The 19784-nt window shown below is 38.5% G+C and overlaps 1 non-coding gene across 1 annotated transcript; it reads right to left on the reverse strand.

The window, feature by feature from the left end:
• Positions 1 to 13881: 13881 nt before the first annotated feature.
• Positions 13882 to 13955, reverse strand: TRNAN-GUU (transfer RNA asparagine (anticodon GUU)). The gene has a single exon. It is a non-coding gene; the product is annotated as a tRNA-Asn (tRNA).
• Between the last annotated feature and the right edge of the window lie 5829 nt (positions 13956 to 19784).

The following is a 19784-nucleotide window of genomic DNA, read 5'->3' on the forward strand; positions in this document are numbered from 1 at the left end:
TGCTAATAACCAAAGAAATACAAATTAAAGCAATAAGGAGATAGTATTAATATTTTTCTCAAAATAACTAAAAAATAGTTTTGACAATTCTCACTGCTGCTACAAGTATGGCAAAACAGACATTCTCATATATAGCCATTGGGAGTGCAAATTAACACCACCTTTTTTGAAGGCAGTTTAGCAACAGATATTAAGAACTTTCAATATAGTAATACTCTGCCTCAGTGGTGTAGCTTATAAAAACATAACACAAGAAATTCCTCCTAAATATGAAAGGGAAAAATCTTTATATACAAAAACCCTCATTTCAGCATTATATATGACCATGAAGAAATGAAACATCTTAAATGTTTAGTGATAGTGGAACAGTTAAGTATGCTGTGGTATATGTACTAGATGAAATATTACACAACAGGGAAAGATGCATTACATATTAATATGGGAAAATTATTACAAGATATCAAGAGAAAATGACAGCACAAAATTATATGCATAATACTGTTAGAACTACGTTTAACTATTTTCTTCTTTTTTATATTTTCAAATTATCTTTAATAAACTACACTTAAATTTTTCTCAATATCTAAGAAAAATAAAACAGTAACAACATGTAAAGCACTATATGATGTGTGGTTTATGCCATAATGAGTACCAGATATTCAGAGAAGAGTTTCAAACTCAGTGTGTCAATATTTTATCTGCAGATGACTGTGCTTCTATGATTTTTTTTTACCCCAATAAAAGTCATTTGGTGAAATCCAATTTAGGAACACCTCATCTGGCATGTACAAACAAATTACCAAAAAAAAAAAAAAAAAAAAAAACAAATTAGTGATAACGTACCCCTTAATCCATATATGTGATGTATTTTTCCTTCACTCTTTATTCTACAACTATATTTACAGTAAACATTTAATCTTCAAACTGTTTCAATCTAGATTTGTTAAATATTTTAAAACTAAAGATAATATATAACCTACTTTGAATTATCACCAATAGACTCAAACAGGGCAACAATCTCTTTAAGGAAAACAAGCTACTTACATCAAAATGAGAATACTTTCTACTCTTTTGAAAAAATATCTAGGTGGCAACATTCTAGGTACAACAGGTAGTTTATTTGTGGTTTTATTTCAAAAACTTAGAATATTTGTTTGAAATATATAATTCTCATCATTGGTAGTTTGGCACACAAAACTCTTCTAAAAATATAGGTTAGACATATACAATGAAGACTGAGGAAGGACAGGATTTTAGTGAAAAGTTGCAATAATTTATAAATTGTGCTAATACAATTAAACAGAGTATAAATCTTCAGAAATTTTAACTTGATTTTCTTTTTTTTTTTTTTTTGAGACGGAGTCTTGCTCTGTCTCCCAGGCTGGAGTGCAGTGGCGCGATCTGGGCTCACTGCAAGCTCCGCCTCCCGGGTTCCCGCCATTCTCCTGCCTCAGCCTCTCCGAGTAGCTGGGACTACAGGCGCCCGCCTCTGCGCCCGGCTAATTTTTTATATTTTTAGTAGAGACGGGGTTTCACCGTGGTCTCGATCTGCTGACCTCGTGATCCGCCCGCCTCGGCCTCCCAAAGTGCTGGGATTACAAGCGTGAGCCACCGCGCCCGGCCAACTTGATTTTCAAAACACTGGAAGTTTAATCAAGAATCATGAGTACTTCTTGCCCTATGGCCACTCCATCTCCGTTTTGCCAAAATCCACATAATCAAAATATCGTATGATTTTCCTTAAGTCTATTTTATTGAGATCAAAAACTAAGTAAGTACACTTGAGCTTCAAGTCTAAAACACAAAACTTGTGCGCTGCATCATTTTACCTTGACTCAGCCAATCAGAATGAATGTTGCCTGGGAAACCCTCTCATGCTTATTACAATAACAATTCTGTTGCTTGATTTTTAAAGCAATAAATACATACTCAGAAATTATTTATATATATGTATTATATATATATATTTTTTTTTTGTTTTGAGACAGAGTCTCGCTCTGTCGTTCAGGCTGGAGTGCAGTGGTGCGATCTTGACTCACTGCAACCTTCACCTCCTGGGTTCAAGTGATTCTCCTGCCTCAGCCTCCTGAGTATCTGAGATTACAGGTGCGTGCCACTACGCCCAGCTAATTTTTCTATTTTTAGTAGAGCAAAAGTTTAGCAAAAACTTATCATCCTGGTTGCTTTTCCCTGATCAGTATGTGAAGGCACAAAGGAATAAACAGAACTGCTTCACTTTTATACTGTTCTCATATTCATTTCTTATGTGCCAAGAACTTTGGTAATATAAAGAAAGACAAAGAGGAAAAAACATATCCTCTGCTTTTTCTGTATATCCCGCACACCATGCATTTCATTACACACCAATGTGCTTGTCAGATTCAACTGCATTGTTATTTTTTATCTTCCTTGGTATATGCAAGAAAAATGGAAACAAAACTTAATGGAAAACAGAAAACTGTAACAAATGACAAAAGCAGATACTACGTTGGCTACATTGTCTGACTACACCATGATATAACCATAAATTCATAAAATTAACTTTGGAAAAAACAACCACTTAAAAAAGGTTAAATATTAAGTCTCTCCTAAATAACTTCTAAGTCAAAAAGCAGCAACAAATACAGACTATTTAGAAAATAATGTAAAGAGGAATAACTAAGTGTATTAGTCTGTTTTCACACTGCTGTAAATATACTACCCGATACTGAGTAATTTATAAGGAAAGGAGGTTTAAGTGACTCACAGTTCCGCATGGCTGGGAAGGCCTCAGGAAACTACAATCATGGCCGAAGGAGAAGCAAGCACCGTCCTCACAAAGCAGCAGGAGCTAGAGAAAGAGCAAGGGCAGGGGGAACTGCCAGATGCTTTTAAACCATCAGATCTCATGAGAACTCACTCGCCATCACGAGAACTGCATGAGGGAAATCCACCCCCATGATCCAATCACCTCCTACCAGTCTCTGCCTCAACAGTTGGGATTACAATTCAAGATGAGATTTAGGTGGACACAGCCAAACCATGTAACTGCATAGCAAAATCTCTGTCGTTTAAATATACATCTTAATGACTTTGCTGTTTTTTAAAAAATTAAAGTATACAAACCAAATGTCTAACAAAAAAGAAAAAAACAACAACAATGACCTAAAAAGACAGGAAGAAATAATACATATAAATACATATAAAAGAATAATACATATAAAAGGAAAAATAATAAGAAAAGAAACCACTCCTAGGAGTGCCATGGATACTATGGCCCCTCACCCAGTCCCCCTTCAGGTTCAAGGCTGTTGCTGGGAGTAATTATTGGCTGTTGATGGCTCACAGCTGAATCCATTTTCTGGAATTGACCTTGGTTAAAGGAAGTTGCCTCAATACATTTATGTCTCTTCTTCAAGGGTAGCCCACAATCCAATGACTGGATTCAATGCAGGGATTCAAAGACCCAGCCCTGGTGCCTTGGATTGGTACATCTCTGAATGCTCTTTCAGCCTCAATGCTCCCCTGGAGCCAGCTGAGGCTACTGATGCAGCTGCATCTCAGTTTGGCTTTTTCCTCTGCTCACTACTATTTTCTCCCTGGCTTCCTCAAAGGAGTTGTTTCTGAGAGCACTCTTCAATAAACTACGTGCAAATCTCATAGTCTCAGGGCATCTGACCTGCAGCAGCTAGTGCTGGAAGTGATCCTAGGAAAGTGGCTTTAAAATGAGATTGCAGGCGCAGCCAGATCACCCACTGGCAGGCAGGTACTGAAGACCCATCACTGGGGATAGATGGAGCATGGATACCTCTGGCATGAGACAGTGGTGCAAGTATTAAAACATTCCCGGTGTGAGCTGGCGTTGGATACCAGTAAAAGGGAATGCACTGGCAGGTGCAGTATCTTAGGATTTTGAGAGCTAGAGAAAGTGGTAATTACAAGGATTAGGGAATTGGCTGCTGCTGACAACAGTGGATGCCCTAGAGGAAGACAACGAAAGGCTGAGGTTAATTAATCACCAATTAAAGGCAAGCAGGAAAGTCAGACGGCCTCTTCCACACCATATAAAGACATTCTCATCTTCTATGAGCCAACACCAAAAGGGGCTAAGAATCAAGCCCAAGCCTCGACAATAAGAGTAACAGAGCTTCAGAAGAGGTTGAATAAGGAGAGGGCCTGTTGAGAAGAAGTTGACCTTAAGGCATGGCATGGGGGCATCCTGAATTCCCACATTCTCCCAGACTCTGGGCCTATAGAAGTGGCCCACTTCATCCTGTCAAAGGCCTGCACTGCCCGCTTGCTTAAGATGATGCAGTCATCTGCCTTGCAAGGCCACAGGCATTCCTTTCAGATCCACTTCTACCTCCTCTTTGAGCCATCAGATAAATGAGTAGGGTTGAGTCATAACGTGAGCCAGCCTGCTGAGAGAGGGAAGAGATGATGCTCTCAAAAGGAGACGTAGGACTGAGCTGACATATACCATCACAAACCAAGACAGGATATTTGGTGTTGGATCAAAGTGAGTAGAAGATAAGGCTGGATAAAGGAGGGTCAATCAAGACAGAGCATTGTCCTGTGAAACAGGATTTAACCCTGACAAGCAACCTAGGAGTTGGTGACAACACACTACAAGATCTTAGAAGCTTGTAGAAAACATGGCCACATTATGTGAGAGGAAGTGCTGGAACTTCCATGGCAGACAGGAAAATAAAGAATCAAAAGGTTAGGAAAATGGTCTAGAGTGAATATACCCTGTTGAGCGCCAGAAAACCCACTCACCAATGATAGACTGTGGGAGGGGCCAGAGGACACTGTTTAATAAAGCAATAAAGTCATCAGGATGAGGGGCACCAGTATCTCTGTGAAGGTCAGTGTGGCTGTCCCTGTGGCCTTGGGCTGATATTGGGGATACTGGTACAGAACTGGGCTCCCTGATAACAATGGGGATGATAGTGTCCTGCAGTGATAAGGGCAGATTGTGGGCTATTATTCTAATGGCTGGCAAGTTTGGATTGAAAGAGGGAGAGGTGTCTGACTCACAGAGATGTGAAGTTGGTTAATGGAACATAGCATCTGCAGGGACATCTTGGATGAGCAGCCAATAAGCATATTACTCAAATTACACAATCAGGATAAATTGAGGCCAAGAGTGGTGGCTCGCGTCTGTAATCCCAACACTTTGGGAGGCCGAGGCAGGAGGATTGTTTCGAGATCAGCCCAGGAAATGTAGTAAGACCCCCTGCATCCCTACAGAAAATTTAAAAATTATCCAGGCATGGTGGCATGCATCTGTACTCCAAGCTACTTGGGAGGCTGAGGTAGGAAGATCACTTGAGCTCAGGAGTTTGAGACTGCCACAAGCCATGACGATGCACGCCACTGAACTTCAGCCTGGCCCACAGAGTGAGATCCCCGTCTCCAAAAAGAAAAGAAAAATCAACCATAGATCTTCAGGAGATTGAGACCAATCACCCCAATAAAAATGACCATATTCTGCTTCATTTCTGGATCCGAGCCACTACTCAGGCTAGGAACTCGTTAACTGAAGGATAGACCAGGTCCCAGGAAGAATTCTATCACCCACAGCAAGTATGTATGATAGATTCCCCCAGTCCTTTTTCCAAAGGACATATAGCCATTTGTATGGGTGAACTGGGGGAAGAGGAATTCCTGACATTTCAAGGGTTTGAATTCACATTGATACTAAAGGATCCAAAGTGCCATAGTTAGAGTGGGCACATTCACAGGCCAGGTAATAAATGCAGTCCTGGGTTCAACACCAGCTTGGGCAACATAGGGAGTCCTTGACTCTACAAAAAATTTAAAAAATAGCTGGGCATGGTGGCACACACCTGTGGTCCCAGCTACTTAGGAGGCTGCGGTGGGAAGATCACTTGGGCTCAGGAGGTCAAGGCTGCAGTGAATTATGATCGTGCCACTGCTCTCCAGCCTGGGCGACAGAGCAAGACCCGATCTCAAACCAAATAATAAAAAAATTGAAAACTTTTAAAAACCAAGACATATGATAAACAAAATGATTGTTGTTTTTACTCACTGAGTTTTATAGTGGTTTATTATGCAACAACAGATAATAACACAGAACTTGGCATTTGGAAATGGTGTCTGCCTTAAGAAAAACTTGCAGCCTTACCTTTGGGACCAGGTGGTAAGCAGGAGATGGAAGTCCTTAAAGAGCCCATTATTGAAGGCTTAAAAGACAGTAATGAAATAGCTATTGGAGGCTGAAGGAAAGGGGACATATTATAATTTATTAACAGGAGGTACAAACCCCACAGAAGACAGTCGTGAAACTGTCATCTGCAGGAACGCGGAAAACAGAAAACGTACATAAGGAACTCATAGTTCTGGCTGAGGATATTTATAGGCACACTATTGTAAGTACTAATTGTTTTTATTTCGCTTTGTTTTTGTTTTTAGCTGCCTATGAAAAGTACATGAGGAGTAGAATAGAAAAACAAGAGAAATGTACAGTTTTAAAGCGAAATTTAGGGGAAATATAAAGGAATCAGGATTTGGTTTGGTACCCCTTTGTGGGATGACCCTCTATTGAAATTTGTGTGACGTTTTCATTGTGAATAGAGTGGGAATATAAATTTTTGGAAGGAAGACCACAGAGGTGAAGAGCTACATCCTATCAAGGGTACATACCATCAACATGACTTATCACTGTTGATGTTGATCTTGATCACCTGGCTGAGATAGTACTTGTCAGATTTCTTCACTTAAAGTTATTCTTTTCTCCCTTCCAAACTGAACCCTTTGGAAGGAAGTCACTTAAGGAGTCAGGAGTTGTGCTTCTCTTCCTTAAGGGTTCACTTTTCTTTTCTTTCTTTCTTTCTTTTTTTTTTTTTTTTGTAGAGACAGGGTCTATGTTGCCCACGCCAGTCTTGAACTCCTGGCGTCAACTGATCCTCCCGCCTTGGCCTCCCAAAGTGCTGGAACTACAGGTGTGAGCCACTGGGCCTGGCCTTCAACTTTCTTTTTAATTAAATGTGCTTAAATCTGTTTGTGGGTTCTGAATTTTTTCCATTGGTCTGCTTATCTATCCTTGCTTCAATATCACACTGTCTTATATAAGGGGGAAAAATCCCCTCAAAATAATTTATATTTTCATTTTTAATTGTGATAAAATATACATAACATGAAATGTACATCTTAGCCATTTTTAAGTGTAGAGCTCAGTAGAATTAGTACATTCATGCTGTTGTACAACCAGTTGCTAGAACTCTTTTGATATTAGAAAACTGAAACTCTATACTCATTCAAAAACAACTCTCCATTTCTCCTTTTCCCCAGCCACTGGCAACCACCATTCTACTTTCTATCTCTATGAATTTAACTATTCTATGTACCTGATGCAAGCAGAATTATACAATTCATACAAATCATCAATTTGTCTTTTGTGAGTGATATATTTCACGTAAGCATAACATCTTCAAGATCCCTCTATGTTGTAGCATTGTCAGAATTTCCCTCCTATTAAGGCTGAATAATGTTCCATTGTGTGTGTGTCTGTGTGTTTATCACATTTTGTTTATTCATTCATCATTTACCAAGTTTCTATGGGCACCTGGGTTGCTTCTACCTTGTGGGTATTGTGAATAACGCTGCCATGAACATGAGTGTACAAATATCTCTTCAAGGTTCTGTCTTCAGTTCCTTTGGGTATATGCTCAAAAGTGGAATTACTGAATCATGTGACAATTCCATTTTAAATTTTTTGAGGAGTCGCCTGCTGCTTTCCTATGATAGCCATATAATTTTAAGTTCCCATCAACAGTGCACAAAGGTTCCAATTTCCCCACATCCTCACCAACACTTGTTATTTTATGGGTTTTTTTGGATAACAACCATACTAATGTGTGTGAGGTGGTATCTCACTGTAGTTTTGATTTGCATTTCCCTAGCGCTAATGATGTTGAGTATTTTTCATGTGCTTATTGGCCATTTGCACATCTTCTTATGGAAATGTCAACTCCAGCCCTTTGGCCATTTTTTAATTGGGCTGTTTAGTTTTATATGGTTGTTGAATTGTAGGAGCTCCTTCTATATTCTAGATATTACATCTTTATCAGATACATAGTTTGTGAATATTTTCTCTCATCTTGGGAATTACCTTTCCACTCTTTTGATAGTATTCTTTGATGCACAGAAGTTTTAAATTTTGATGTAGTCTATTATCTATGTTTTCTTTTATTGCTTGTGTTTTTAGTGTCATATCTACGCTAACAAATACATAAATCATTGTCAAATCCAATGCTATGAAGCTTCCCCCTATATTTTAGGAGTTTTATAGTTGTAGGTCTTATATTGAGGTCTGTAATACATTTTGAGTTAATTTTTGCATATGGTATAAAACAATGGTCCAACTTCATTTTTTGTATGTGGATGTTCAGTTTTCCTACAACATTTGTTGAAAAGAATATCCTTTCCCTATTGAATAATCCCAGCACTTTTATTGAAAGTCATTTTATTGTATATTTAGGGATTTATTTCTGCGCTCTCTAGTCTTCCTTAATACAATTTGTGATGGTTAATTTTATGTATCAACTCAACTGAACCACAGGTATTTGGTAACACAGTATTCCTGGGTGTGTCTGTGAGGGTGTTTTTGGATGAGTTTACCATGTAAACTGGTAGACTGAGTAAACAGATTCCCCCACCAATGTGGACAGGCCTTGTCCAGTCAGCTCAGATTCAAACTGGAACTAAACTATTGGCTCTCCTGGGTCTTCAGTTTGCCAACTGTAGATCTTGGACTTCTCAGCCTTTCTAATCACTCGAGCCATTTCCTTAGAGGAAATATATACTGTTCCTGTTTCTTTGGGGAACTCAAACAAATACATAAATTTTAAGATAGAAAAACAGCATTCAAAATTGCATATAGAGTATGAGTTCAGGTATTTTTATATTAGAAAAAAGTTAACAAATTAAAGCAATACATATTTGTTGTAGATAACTTGGGAGGTAAAGTGTAAAAAAGAAAAAAAATCAGATCCTCTCATTTTGATGTATTTCACTCACTATCAAGAAATATTTATAGATCACCTACGTAAGTAATTCAGTCTTATTACAAAATAGGATTATGCTTTTTGGACAGTTTTGTATCCAGCATTTTTTTTTTTGTGCTTAATGCCACATTTTAACATTGCCCAAAGGCATTATTTCTGAAGAACACTATATAAATGTCTGTATAAATACTTTTTATATATTCTATTATCTAAAGAATATACCACAATGTATTTCACTATTTCCATTAGTGTTTGATATTTTCTCTTGTTTATAGTTTCTCACTATTTTAAGTAATGTTGCAATAAATATAATTGTACTGAAATTTTTATAGATATTTATTATTATAACCTTAGGCATATACCACTTTAATAATAACAACGAATAATTTTGTTTGAACAAAGAAAGTACAACTTTTCTTGAGATTCTTGTACACTGATCCTTTCTTGAATGCCTTTCCTCAGTAGTATTTCTGGACCTTCCACAACTTTAAATATAGCTTTTTTCATATAGCTCTAGATTTTCCTCTTTTTTTTATAGTTTCAAAATGACAGGACATTGCTTTCCTCCAATAGACAGCTCTAGATTAAAATTCTTAAGATTTTTTGGTTATATTATTTGAGAAATTATTGAGTTCTCTTCTCCTACAGCAACTTTGAAGATCAAGTCTCATCTCGGTTTTAAAATTTACACTTTATTTCCAAAAATAAAATTGAGTTAATTTAAGTACCATAATCATTTCTAAAAGGTTGTTTTTGTTTTATATCTTTGATGGAAAGGGGTAAGAGTACTTTTTATTTGCTTATAGGCAAAATTAAACCCTTCAAGTAAACAGCAAATTTCTCGTATTTCCTGCCTTAATACCACAAATTTTTTCTTACCAAGTCTATCATAGATGGCTAGGTCATAAGTGAGTAGGCATGGAAAATTGATTTCTAATTTCTATTATTTTTTCTAATCACCATCTGTAATTATTCCTCTGATAGAGTGTTAAGGATTGAATGTTTCTGTCCCCGCCAAAACATATATTCTGAAGCCCCAATTCCCAATGTGATAGAAGCTGGAGATGGGGCTTTGGAGAAGTAATTAGTGTTACATGAGGTGATGAGGCTGTGGCTCTCATGACTGGATCAGTGTCCTTATGAGTAGAATATCAGAGAGCTAGACATTCCTCTCCCAGGTGCATGCACAAAAAAAAGGGTCACGTGAGCACAGAGCAAGATGGCAGCTTCCCGCAGGCGAAGAGAAGAGTCAGCAGAATAAAACCTACCTTGCTGGCACCTTGATCTCGGATTTTTCAGCCTTTAGAACTGTGAGAAATAAATTTTGTCTGTTGTTTAACCCACCCAGTCTGTGGTGTTTTTTTTATTGTAGGCTGAGCAGAGCAGACTAAGACACAGGATTTAGTCATAAATTTATTTTTCAATACTGATCGACGACAAGTTAAAAATTCACATTTTAACCTAATAATCTGCACGTTTACAGTTTAAAACTTACATTTTGGTGACTGGTAAAAAAAACATAAAGGGGGTTCTGGGATGTTGGTAATTGTTTACAAAGATGTGCTAACTTTGTAAAAATGTATTCAGTTGTACTCAATAATTTGTGTACATTTCTGTAAGTATTTATGCTTATTCGAAAAGTTCCCTTTTCAATCATATTTCAAACAATTAAAATATTAAGATTTTTCTTAAAAATGTAGGCCTTAAAAATAACTTAAGATTTAAGTATTTGGTGTGATCTATAGACATAGTTTATTCTCACCCTATTACTGTAAGCTCAACACTTATTTTCGACGTGTAAAAACATAAAATACACTGACATTACCAAAAGGGATCAACCCCAAGGACTTAAAATGAAATAATACAGTTGATAAAATTAACATTCTTACTTATTTAAAATGTTTCAAGTTCTTTAACTATTTTCTAGTTAAATGTATCATAGCTTATTCTACCCTCAATTCATTGCTATTTTCAGTTGTAGCTATAAATTGAAGAACATTTTAGGCCCTGTGTCCATCAAAATTCAGAGAAATAAAAGTTCATATTTGCATTATTCATTATCATGTATTATGCATGCAGAAACAGAGCAGTTCGGTTTCTTGAGGCTTTTTTTTCTAAACTTTGCATTGCACGACATCAGACACAAGTGTTAGAAATGAAAGCAGAGACACGTTAAACCAACCATGTGGCTTCCTCCTAGCCTCCATTACGGTCTGAAGAAACACTTGCATTATGAAAATACTTTAAATGAATGACTTCTATAACTTTTGTGACAGATCTTTAATTTTTATCTATTATCTGTTTTGTCCTTTTCTGAATTAGATGAATGGTACATTCTCTAATGAGTTTTTATTTTTAAATCATAGCAATTGGTTCACCTTTTATTATGTTACTTTAGTGAATTTCCCTCTGATTTTGTATACACAGTTTAAGTATACAACTCTATTAGCAATATTAGGAACATATTTACATACTCAAATATACAACATAGCCTTTTAAATGCTATTCAGCCTTTAATTAAAGCTTTAAATGATCTTGACATATATCTGGGTTTGGCTAGTATTATAGAGGACAGAAATTAAGGACAAAAAGATGCTCCTCAGAAATAGCATTTATTGCAACATCTACAACCATGACACATTGAAATTTTATAAGGCTGATGCATCCATAAATATTTATGCAATTCTTCCAAATTGTTGCCCACCTACCTTTTTTTTTTTTTTTTTTTTCTTGAGACAGGGTCTCACTCTGTCACCCACACTGGAGTGCAATGAAGTGATCACCATGCTGGGTTAATTTTCTATTTTGTGTAGAGATGGGGTCTCATTCTGTTGCCCAGGCTGGTCTCCAACTCCTGGGCTCAAGTCATCCTCCTGCCTTGGCTTCCCAAAGTGCTGAGAGTACCGGTGTCAGCCACCCACACTGGGACCCACCTATCTTACCTGCCTGCAAGAGCCAAGGAAATGGCCTAAGCACTTGTCCACATAATAACAGCAACTGCTTCTGCTTACATTAGAGAGGAGTTTTGCACTCAGTGAGGCACCTCCATACCCATTTAATTCTCCTTCATTTTCTGGTCTCTAAATCATATTAATACCCAAAATAAGGTGATATAGAATGTACTTAGAAATTTAAGATCAAATCTTAAACTGACACCTAGGCCCCTGGTCAAGTACAAATTCTAGTACTATCTCAGAAAAGTGTCCTGAAACAGGGGTCTACGTGGATGTCCCAATTCCCAAACATCAGCTTGGGGTCAAAGAATCCTTAGTCTCTAGACTCCATGGCCTGAATCTATCCTGAATCTATCTCCTTCCAGATTTTGCCTGTCTCTCTCTCTCATCTTGCCTTCTGTACCTAAATGCTAACAAATTGTTTCCCTAAGACAGATTCCCCAGGAAGACTTCATGTTCACACGCAGCTTTCATTTGAATAAAATTGAGCAGCCCAATGAATGCATAATTTAACAAGGCACTTTAGCACGCCATAAATGTTGTGTTGGTTTTTATTTTACCCCCTTTATGAGATTTGGAGCAAAATATTAACGAAACTTCATAAAAAACAATTCAAGTATCATTTTGGTTTTAAATTAACTAATTAGGTAGCTGTATTTTAGAGGAAGGAAGTTCCAAGAAGGCAGTACATCAGGGAGGAGCTTGGGCTTGGGCCTGACTACCCAGGTTCCAAACTCACTGTGACTTCAGGCAAATTACTCAGCTATTTACTCAGTCGCACTGTGCCTCAGTTGCCTCATCTGTACAATGGCAATAATAGGACCTGGAAGACTTATGAAGATTACATACCTTTCCCCACGAAAGCACTCAATAAAATTAGCCTTTATTAATATGTCGACTGAGCTGAAATTTAACGAATATAAAACAATATATCCACAGGAGTAAGATGTATTAGTTCTTACACTTTTCTTCAAAACTGTCTTTCAATTTTCTGTAGTCCAAGCCAAGACAATAATTATTATGATGAAACTATGATTATTTCTTAAAGTAATGAAATAAAAGGAAACTATTCTGAGAGGGCTTTGTATTTGGGGAAATAAAAGGTGGGGGACGTTGAAAGTAGAAAGTTGAAGCAAAGTATGGCAGCAGCTTCACTGTCAGTCTTTCTCATCATTCTTTTATTTTTCAGGTTTAAGTCATACTATTGTAAAAGAGGTTTTCTCCTTTTCTGCATTGATGGGAAGCGTTGCAGGCTTATTCTATTCTCTACTAAATTCAAGCGTTTTAGTAGAAAAAGTAAAATATAATATATATTCTTACAATATTGTCCACACGAAAGATTTACTACACAAAAATTATTTCTGAAGGCATTAATACCAGGAACAATTAATGTTTAAGTCGCAAACGGAGATGTTTACGCTGACAGGGAACAGACAAAAGGGCGTCCATGCTTCAACAAAATGTAAGAGTTTTCAGCTTGCAGCTTGAACTTGACACTGTTGAAATGCATGCATTTCGGTGGCCCCGTTACATTTCAGGCGTCACGAAGCCAAGCGAGACCAGCCTGGGCCGCGTTGCCAGTGTACGCGCGGGCCTCCGGGGACGCGCAGAGCTAGAGGGGCGGGTGCGCGCGGCAAACGGGCCCGCGCGGCCCCGCTCCGGCACCCTGGCGAGGCCTAGACCGCTGTGACGACCCCGGGGAAGGGCTAGCCGCGCTCACCTGCAGCCAGGAGAGGACAGCGAGGGACAGGAGGCCGCTCTGCACGGGCCGAAAGCGAAGGGCTCGCCGGCTGGCCGCGCGGTGTAAGGGTCGGTGGTTTCTCTGCTTGGTCCCTGGAAATCCACCCCAGCTTAGCCCGGAGGCCTGAACTCGATTTCTGCAAAACTTTCCGCGATCAGCTCCTAAAACAAGGGCGCGTCCCTGGGTGGGCTCGAACCACCAACCTTTCGGTTAACAGCCGAACGCGCTAACCGATTGCGCCACAGAGACTCCCTTGTCGCGTGTCCCTTCTGCCTCAGCCTTTATGAAGAATAATAAAGGCAGTGTGTGGCTGTTTCTGCTTTGTACTATCAGAACCAAGATGTTTTACTTCACGTTTCCAACCCTTTTAATTCTATTTTCCCCCTTTTAAGCATATCGAAAAATTATACAACAAAATCAAGCAGCATTGCAGATTGCAAAATGTATTAAAATACTGTTGCTTCCCCCCGCCAACTCCCATTTGCAACGTTGTATTTCAGGAAAATAACTATTTCTTATTAGTTTTCTTTCATGAGAAAATCAAAGCTTTCATCTTGTGAGCTGAGAAACTTTCTTTTTGTTTCAAACAATTTGCCCAGTGCTTCGTTCGCTAATCTCTTGTGATTTACTTGTGTAGTATTCCCAAGGTCATCTGAATTTTATTTATTTGGCTGCTTTATTTTTATATTCAGGAATTACTAAATGCACAGATGAAATCCCTATTTGTTTTGAACTAAATACAGTACAATGATTTCACACTAACATTTTGTTACTGGAAAGAAACATCAGGGAAAAAAAGCTACAGGAACATTCCTCAGTTCCAGTGCGTTGTAGTTCATTGCTAAATCTGCCCTCCTCCCTGGCATTAGCCTACACAGCCACATCGAAGCCATACCACTTAAAACACACATGTCGAGGGATAATTAAAACCCAATTTGAGGAAAGAGAAGTTAAAGAAGAAAAGGGAATGATTTATAACTAACTCCTGAAAATTTTTAGCACAGAAACACTGCAGGTAAACATGCTCCATTCCTATAAATACTTAAATGAAAATCGTTCCCTTTGTGTGAATGTTTCCTGGTGCCTTTTAAGGTACTCTTCTAAGTTCCAAACGCTCTTTTTCTCCCTTCTTCTCTCCTCAAATAATTGCGAGTTTCCACTTGAGAACGTGATGTTTAAATTTTTAACAGTCACTAAACTGCTCTGTATAGAATCCCTCCAAAAACAATCGCTACCATGATTTACAGACGTTGTAAGCGACGCATCTTAGTCCAATCAGCATTTTGAGTTCCCGTTGCATGGTAAGACAACTTAAATTGGCTTTGGAACCAATTAGAAGCCGAGGTCCCTGAAAGCGTTGAGATGTTAAACAGCTGTGAATTCACGCCAAGCTGCACCACGCCACTTTCAACAAACTTTTGGAAGTGCACTTGAAATTTTTGAATTTGAAAAAACAATCTAGGAAATGCTTCTACAGAGTGTATGAGAAGTCTCGTTTCATTAGACGATGCTGCTTTCTACTTGGTAATATTTTGTGTACCTGTTAACGGGAGCTACAACTATCAGGTACTGGCTTTTCTTCTCCAAATACCAAACTGAGTGTCCTTTCCTCTCTTGTTTTTGTGACTATCCAGTTAGAACAGACTGCAACTGGTGTACCTCATTGCCCTTTCATTCAATGTTTACTCTTCTGTTTAAAGTAATATTAGGAACAGTTCTACTCATGTAAATCTCTTCATCTCCAATATCTTTTCCTCACTTCAGTCATCATACTAGCATTTGACTTCTAACAAGAGAGATAATGAGAAACAGTTGATGAGAAAAACTAACTCAGAAAGGAATATTAACTCATTCTAGGCTAAAAAATTGTCTGTATAAGTACCACTATTGATTTTAAAACTGTCTTCAAGCCTGGTTCTGTAGTTTTTAACATTTTACATAAAATGGCTGTTTCCACCGTTACTTAGCTCTGCCTTTTTTTCCCTCTCCACTTGAAACTACTTCAAAGGAGCATATAAATATTTAAAATATTGAATGGACTCTGAACATTTTATTCCAATGGTATATATCAAACACATCTTTTATGCAGAATGACCACTAACAAAAATAAGGGAGAAGAATGCATTGTCATCTAAATCTTTGTGATTATCTCATCTTAGGCCATAATATTTATGTTCATTTTTTAAAGCCAAACTAAGCCCACTGGATTAATTTTAGAAACATAATCTTTTCTTAATTTTAAGATAACCCAAGATAAATGAGTCCTGTAGCTTCACGAGCACTTGGGTCTTTATAATTGCTAAAAGTAAAATGAACTAGGCATTTTGCCCCTTTTTTTGTATATTATACACAACTGAACTGCAAATTTACTTTTCCCAAGAATATGCCCTATCAATGAGGCTCATCTGTGCAGATTAATGGGCATATATATTTTATTTTCTTCTTGGAGAGGAAGAGAGAAAAGCAAGAACATCTGTGCAAATAGGATTCACCTGTCTTAACAGGCAAGCCACAATGGACCACACTGATCTATAGACCTTCCAGATACCATGAATCCAAGGCTTTCAGATAATATTCTTCCAGTTTCATCCCAAAAGCATAGGCAACTCATAGGGTTGGGGTTGCCATTAGCATGATTGTGCATGACCTGAATTGTTCTTCATTTCTGTATTTCAGAAGTATGGTGACGGAGTTGTTAAAAACAAAAAGTCCAGTTAAAAAAAAATTTTTTTAATAGCCGGGTATGGTGGCTCACACTTGTAATCCCAGCACTTTGGGAGGCTGAGGCAGGCGGGTCACCTGAGGTCTGGAGTTCAAGACCAGTTGGCCAACATGGTGAAACTCCGTCTTTACTAAAAATACAGAATTAGCCAGGTGTGGTGGCAGGGCGCCTGTAATCCCAGCTACTCGAGAGGCTGAGGCAGGAGAATCGCTTGAACCCGGAAGGTAGAGGTTCAGTGAGCCAGGATCGCACCATCGCACTCCAGCCTGGGCGACAAGAGCAAAAACTCCGTCTCAAAAAAAAAAAAAGAAAATAAAAAGTTTGGAATTGTTTTTTAAATCAAGTGAGTTACAGAAGTCATCCCAATAAATGGAAGACGGTGGCACCAGGAAATAAAAGACAACACTACACAGATGTCACTAAGAGCAAGAGGAGAACTATGAAACCAATTCTCAAAACAAATGCAAATCATATTTTACAACCGATTTATAAGTAAAAGTAAATCGAACCCTTTCAACCAGCCTCAAGCTTAAAACCACGTTTCCTACTCACCGAAAGTATCCTTCTCATATAAAACTGGAGGACTAAGGTCAGTTATGTTTAACAAGCCAAAAGGAGCATCACAGAAACTAGCATTCGACTGGGCATGGTGGCTCACAGCTGTAATCCTAGCACTTTGAGAGGCTGAGGCGGGAGGATAGCTTGAGACCAGGACTTGAAGACCTGCCGGGGCAACATAGGAAGACCCCATCTTTACAAAAAATCCAAAAATTAGCTGGGTGTGGTGGTGTGTGCCTGTAGTCCCAGCCACCTGAGAGGCTGAGGCAGGAGGATCACTTGAGGCTGGGGAGGTTGAGGTTGCAGCTGCAGTCAGCTGTGATTATGCCACTGCACTCCAGCCTGGGTGACAGAGCAATACCTTATCTCAAAAAAAAAAAAAAAAAAAAAAAAAAAAGGCAATCAGCAATAAGGTATACTAGCATATTTCTTTTTTGTTATTTTTTGAAGTTGTATCACTTAGTTGGAAAATCCTGTGGAATTACTCAGATAATTATCTCTAAAGAGACATGGTTTAAGAGAAAAGCTAAAGGGGGGCAAAATAATGCACCAATATTCTGCCTGGTGGGTTCAAACAAAAATTAATTTTTTTTTTTTTACTTCGTGAACCTCTCTTTTGTATATGGAAATACTTTCAAACCATTTTTATAGCTTTAATAATGCAGAGCTAAAATTTTAATCACTGCAGATCTCTTTAATAGAAGTGTTATTTGCAGACAGTATCAATGATGTCATCTGGGTCCAAACCAATAGAATCTTGGATCTAGCTAGAAATGGTTGGGGGGTGGAGGGGTGAGAAGGAGAAGAACTTTAACTTTCTTCAGTATACTGGGGAAACTTCTGCTGAAAGACCTTATGGTTATCTCAGTAAATTGGCTAAGTTGTATCTCATTTTCCATCTCCTGACAACAACGCTATTAGCAAGGGAGCCACGGTCTTCAATTTTCCGTGATGTGTTCACAGAAACAACTTGAGGCAACAGCTCTTTGCTATTCAATCGCTACAGTAAAAATGCTGATAAATTGGCAGTCCTGCCTATCTTTCTGAACTCAGCTACTAAAAATGAACATTAAAAATTTTAGAATAGATACAAATATCCTCTTGCCATTTCCTTCAAAATAATAAAGTAAGCAGGTGCCCAAGGAAGACTTGACTCCTCAGCAGTGACTGCTAGAGGTTGTGGGTAGGGAATAGGCCGGTCGAACAATCCACTGAGGAACTCAGAGACACAGGGGAGAGAAAAACAGTGTGGAATGAATTCAACAAGGTAGGCAGATGGAGGAGGAAGAGCACTAAATATTGTGTGATTCAGGGAAGTGCTCCTTTATTTCCTCCTCTATAAAATTAATAATATTTGCCCTACCTAATTAATAGGCCTATTAGAAAATAACGTGATTTATGTTTTTTCACCTCTAAAACGTTAGACAAATATGCCATTTAAAATTTTTAAACTCAGGCCAGACATGGTGACTCACACTTATAATCCAGGGTTTTGGGAGGCCAAGGTGGGAGGATTGCTTGAGGCCAGGGGTTCAAGACCAATCTGGACAACAGAGCAAGACCCTGTCTCTACAAAATAATAATAATAATAAAAAAATTAGCTGGGCTTGGTGGCACATGCCTGTTGTCTTAGCTACTTGGGGGGCTGAGGCAAGATGCTGGCTTGAGCCCAGGAGTTTGAGGTTACAGTGAGCTATGACCATACCACTGCACTCCAGCCTGGGCAACAGAACAAGCCCGTCTCTAAAACAAACAAAGTTAAAGATGAATAGTTCTGTTTAAAATAAATGAAAGAAAAAAAATCCTACTTCAGTCAGAGGGTACGATTTTGATTAAGGTAAAGAATCTAAGCCTCTTGCATTAAGGTAAAGATAAGTTATTCAGGAAAAGCCACCAGGCAGCATCACACACTTCCTAGTGGCCTCCAGGTGTTCCCAGCAGTGGCATAGAGGGCATGATATGAGGATGAAACCAGCCTGGGCAACATGGTGAAACCCCTTCTCTACCAAAAATACAAAAAGTTATCCAAGTGTGGTGGTGCATGCTTGTAGTCCCAGCTACTCCAGAGGCTGAGGTGGGAGGATCCCTTAGAGCCCAGGGAGACGGAGGTTGCAGTGAGACAAGATTGTGCCACTGCACTCCAGCCTAGGTGACAGAGTCAGACCTCATCCCAGAAAAAAAAAAAAAAAGATGAAAACACCGCTCTCCGTTTCCACAATTCCAGTAAAACTTCAGGTATGGGGGGTACAGACCAAATGCCCCAGAAATGGCTCCCTCCTTACTACCTTGAATTAAAGGCAACTAAGGAAGACAGTTGTTTCTAGTAAAAAGGTGGTACTCAGCGCACTGTTCATTCAACAAATAGTTGTTACATCATTATAATTTTGAAAACATATAAACATTATCTTTGGGATTTATAGATATGGGTGCTGATCTAGATTTTAAGCAAACTTGATATAAAACCCGTATTTAAAAAAAAAATGTTTTTGTAGAATTATGGAATGATTCACCTTGGAATAGTGTAAATAGCAAGTGCTCTTGTGTATTTACAGTATGATTCCACCAAAAGGATGATTTTAAAACATGAAATCACAGGAATCAAGTACTCGCCCAGTGCCTGGAATTTATGGGGTATAGAAAAAGTTGGTTTATTTTCCCTGTGGCTCTTTCAGGTCATTATTCCTCATCTAGCAGCCCAAGTTTCCTCTTCTTTTATTTCTTATCTGTGGCCAGTCGCATGGATTCGACCTTTGCAATGTCTCTCAACTTTAGCTTTGTCCTCTCATTCTCACCCCCAT

The sequence above is a fragment of the Symphalangus syndactylus genome, chromosome 10, assembly GCF_028878055.3.
Source record: "Symphalangus syndactylus isolate Jambi chromosome 10, NHGRI_mSymSyn1-v2.1_pri, whole genome shotgun sequence".
NCBI lineage: Eukaryota > Metazoa > Chordata > Mammalia > Primates > Hylobatidae > Symphalangus > Symphalangus syndactylus.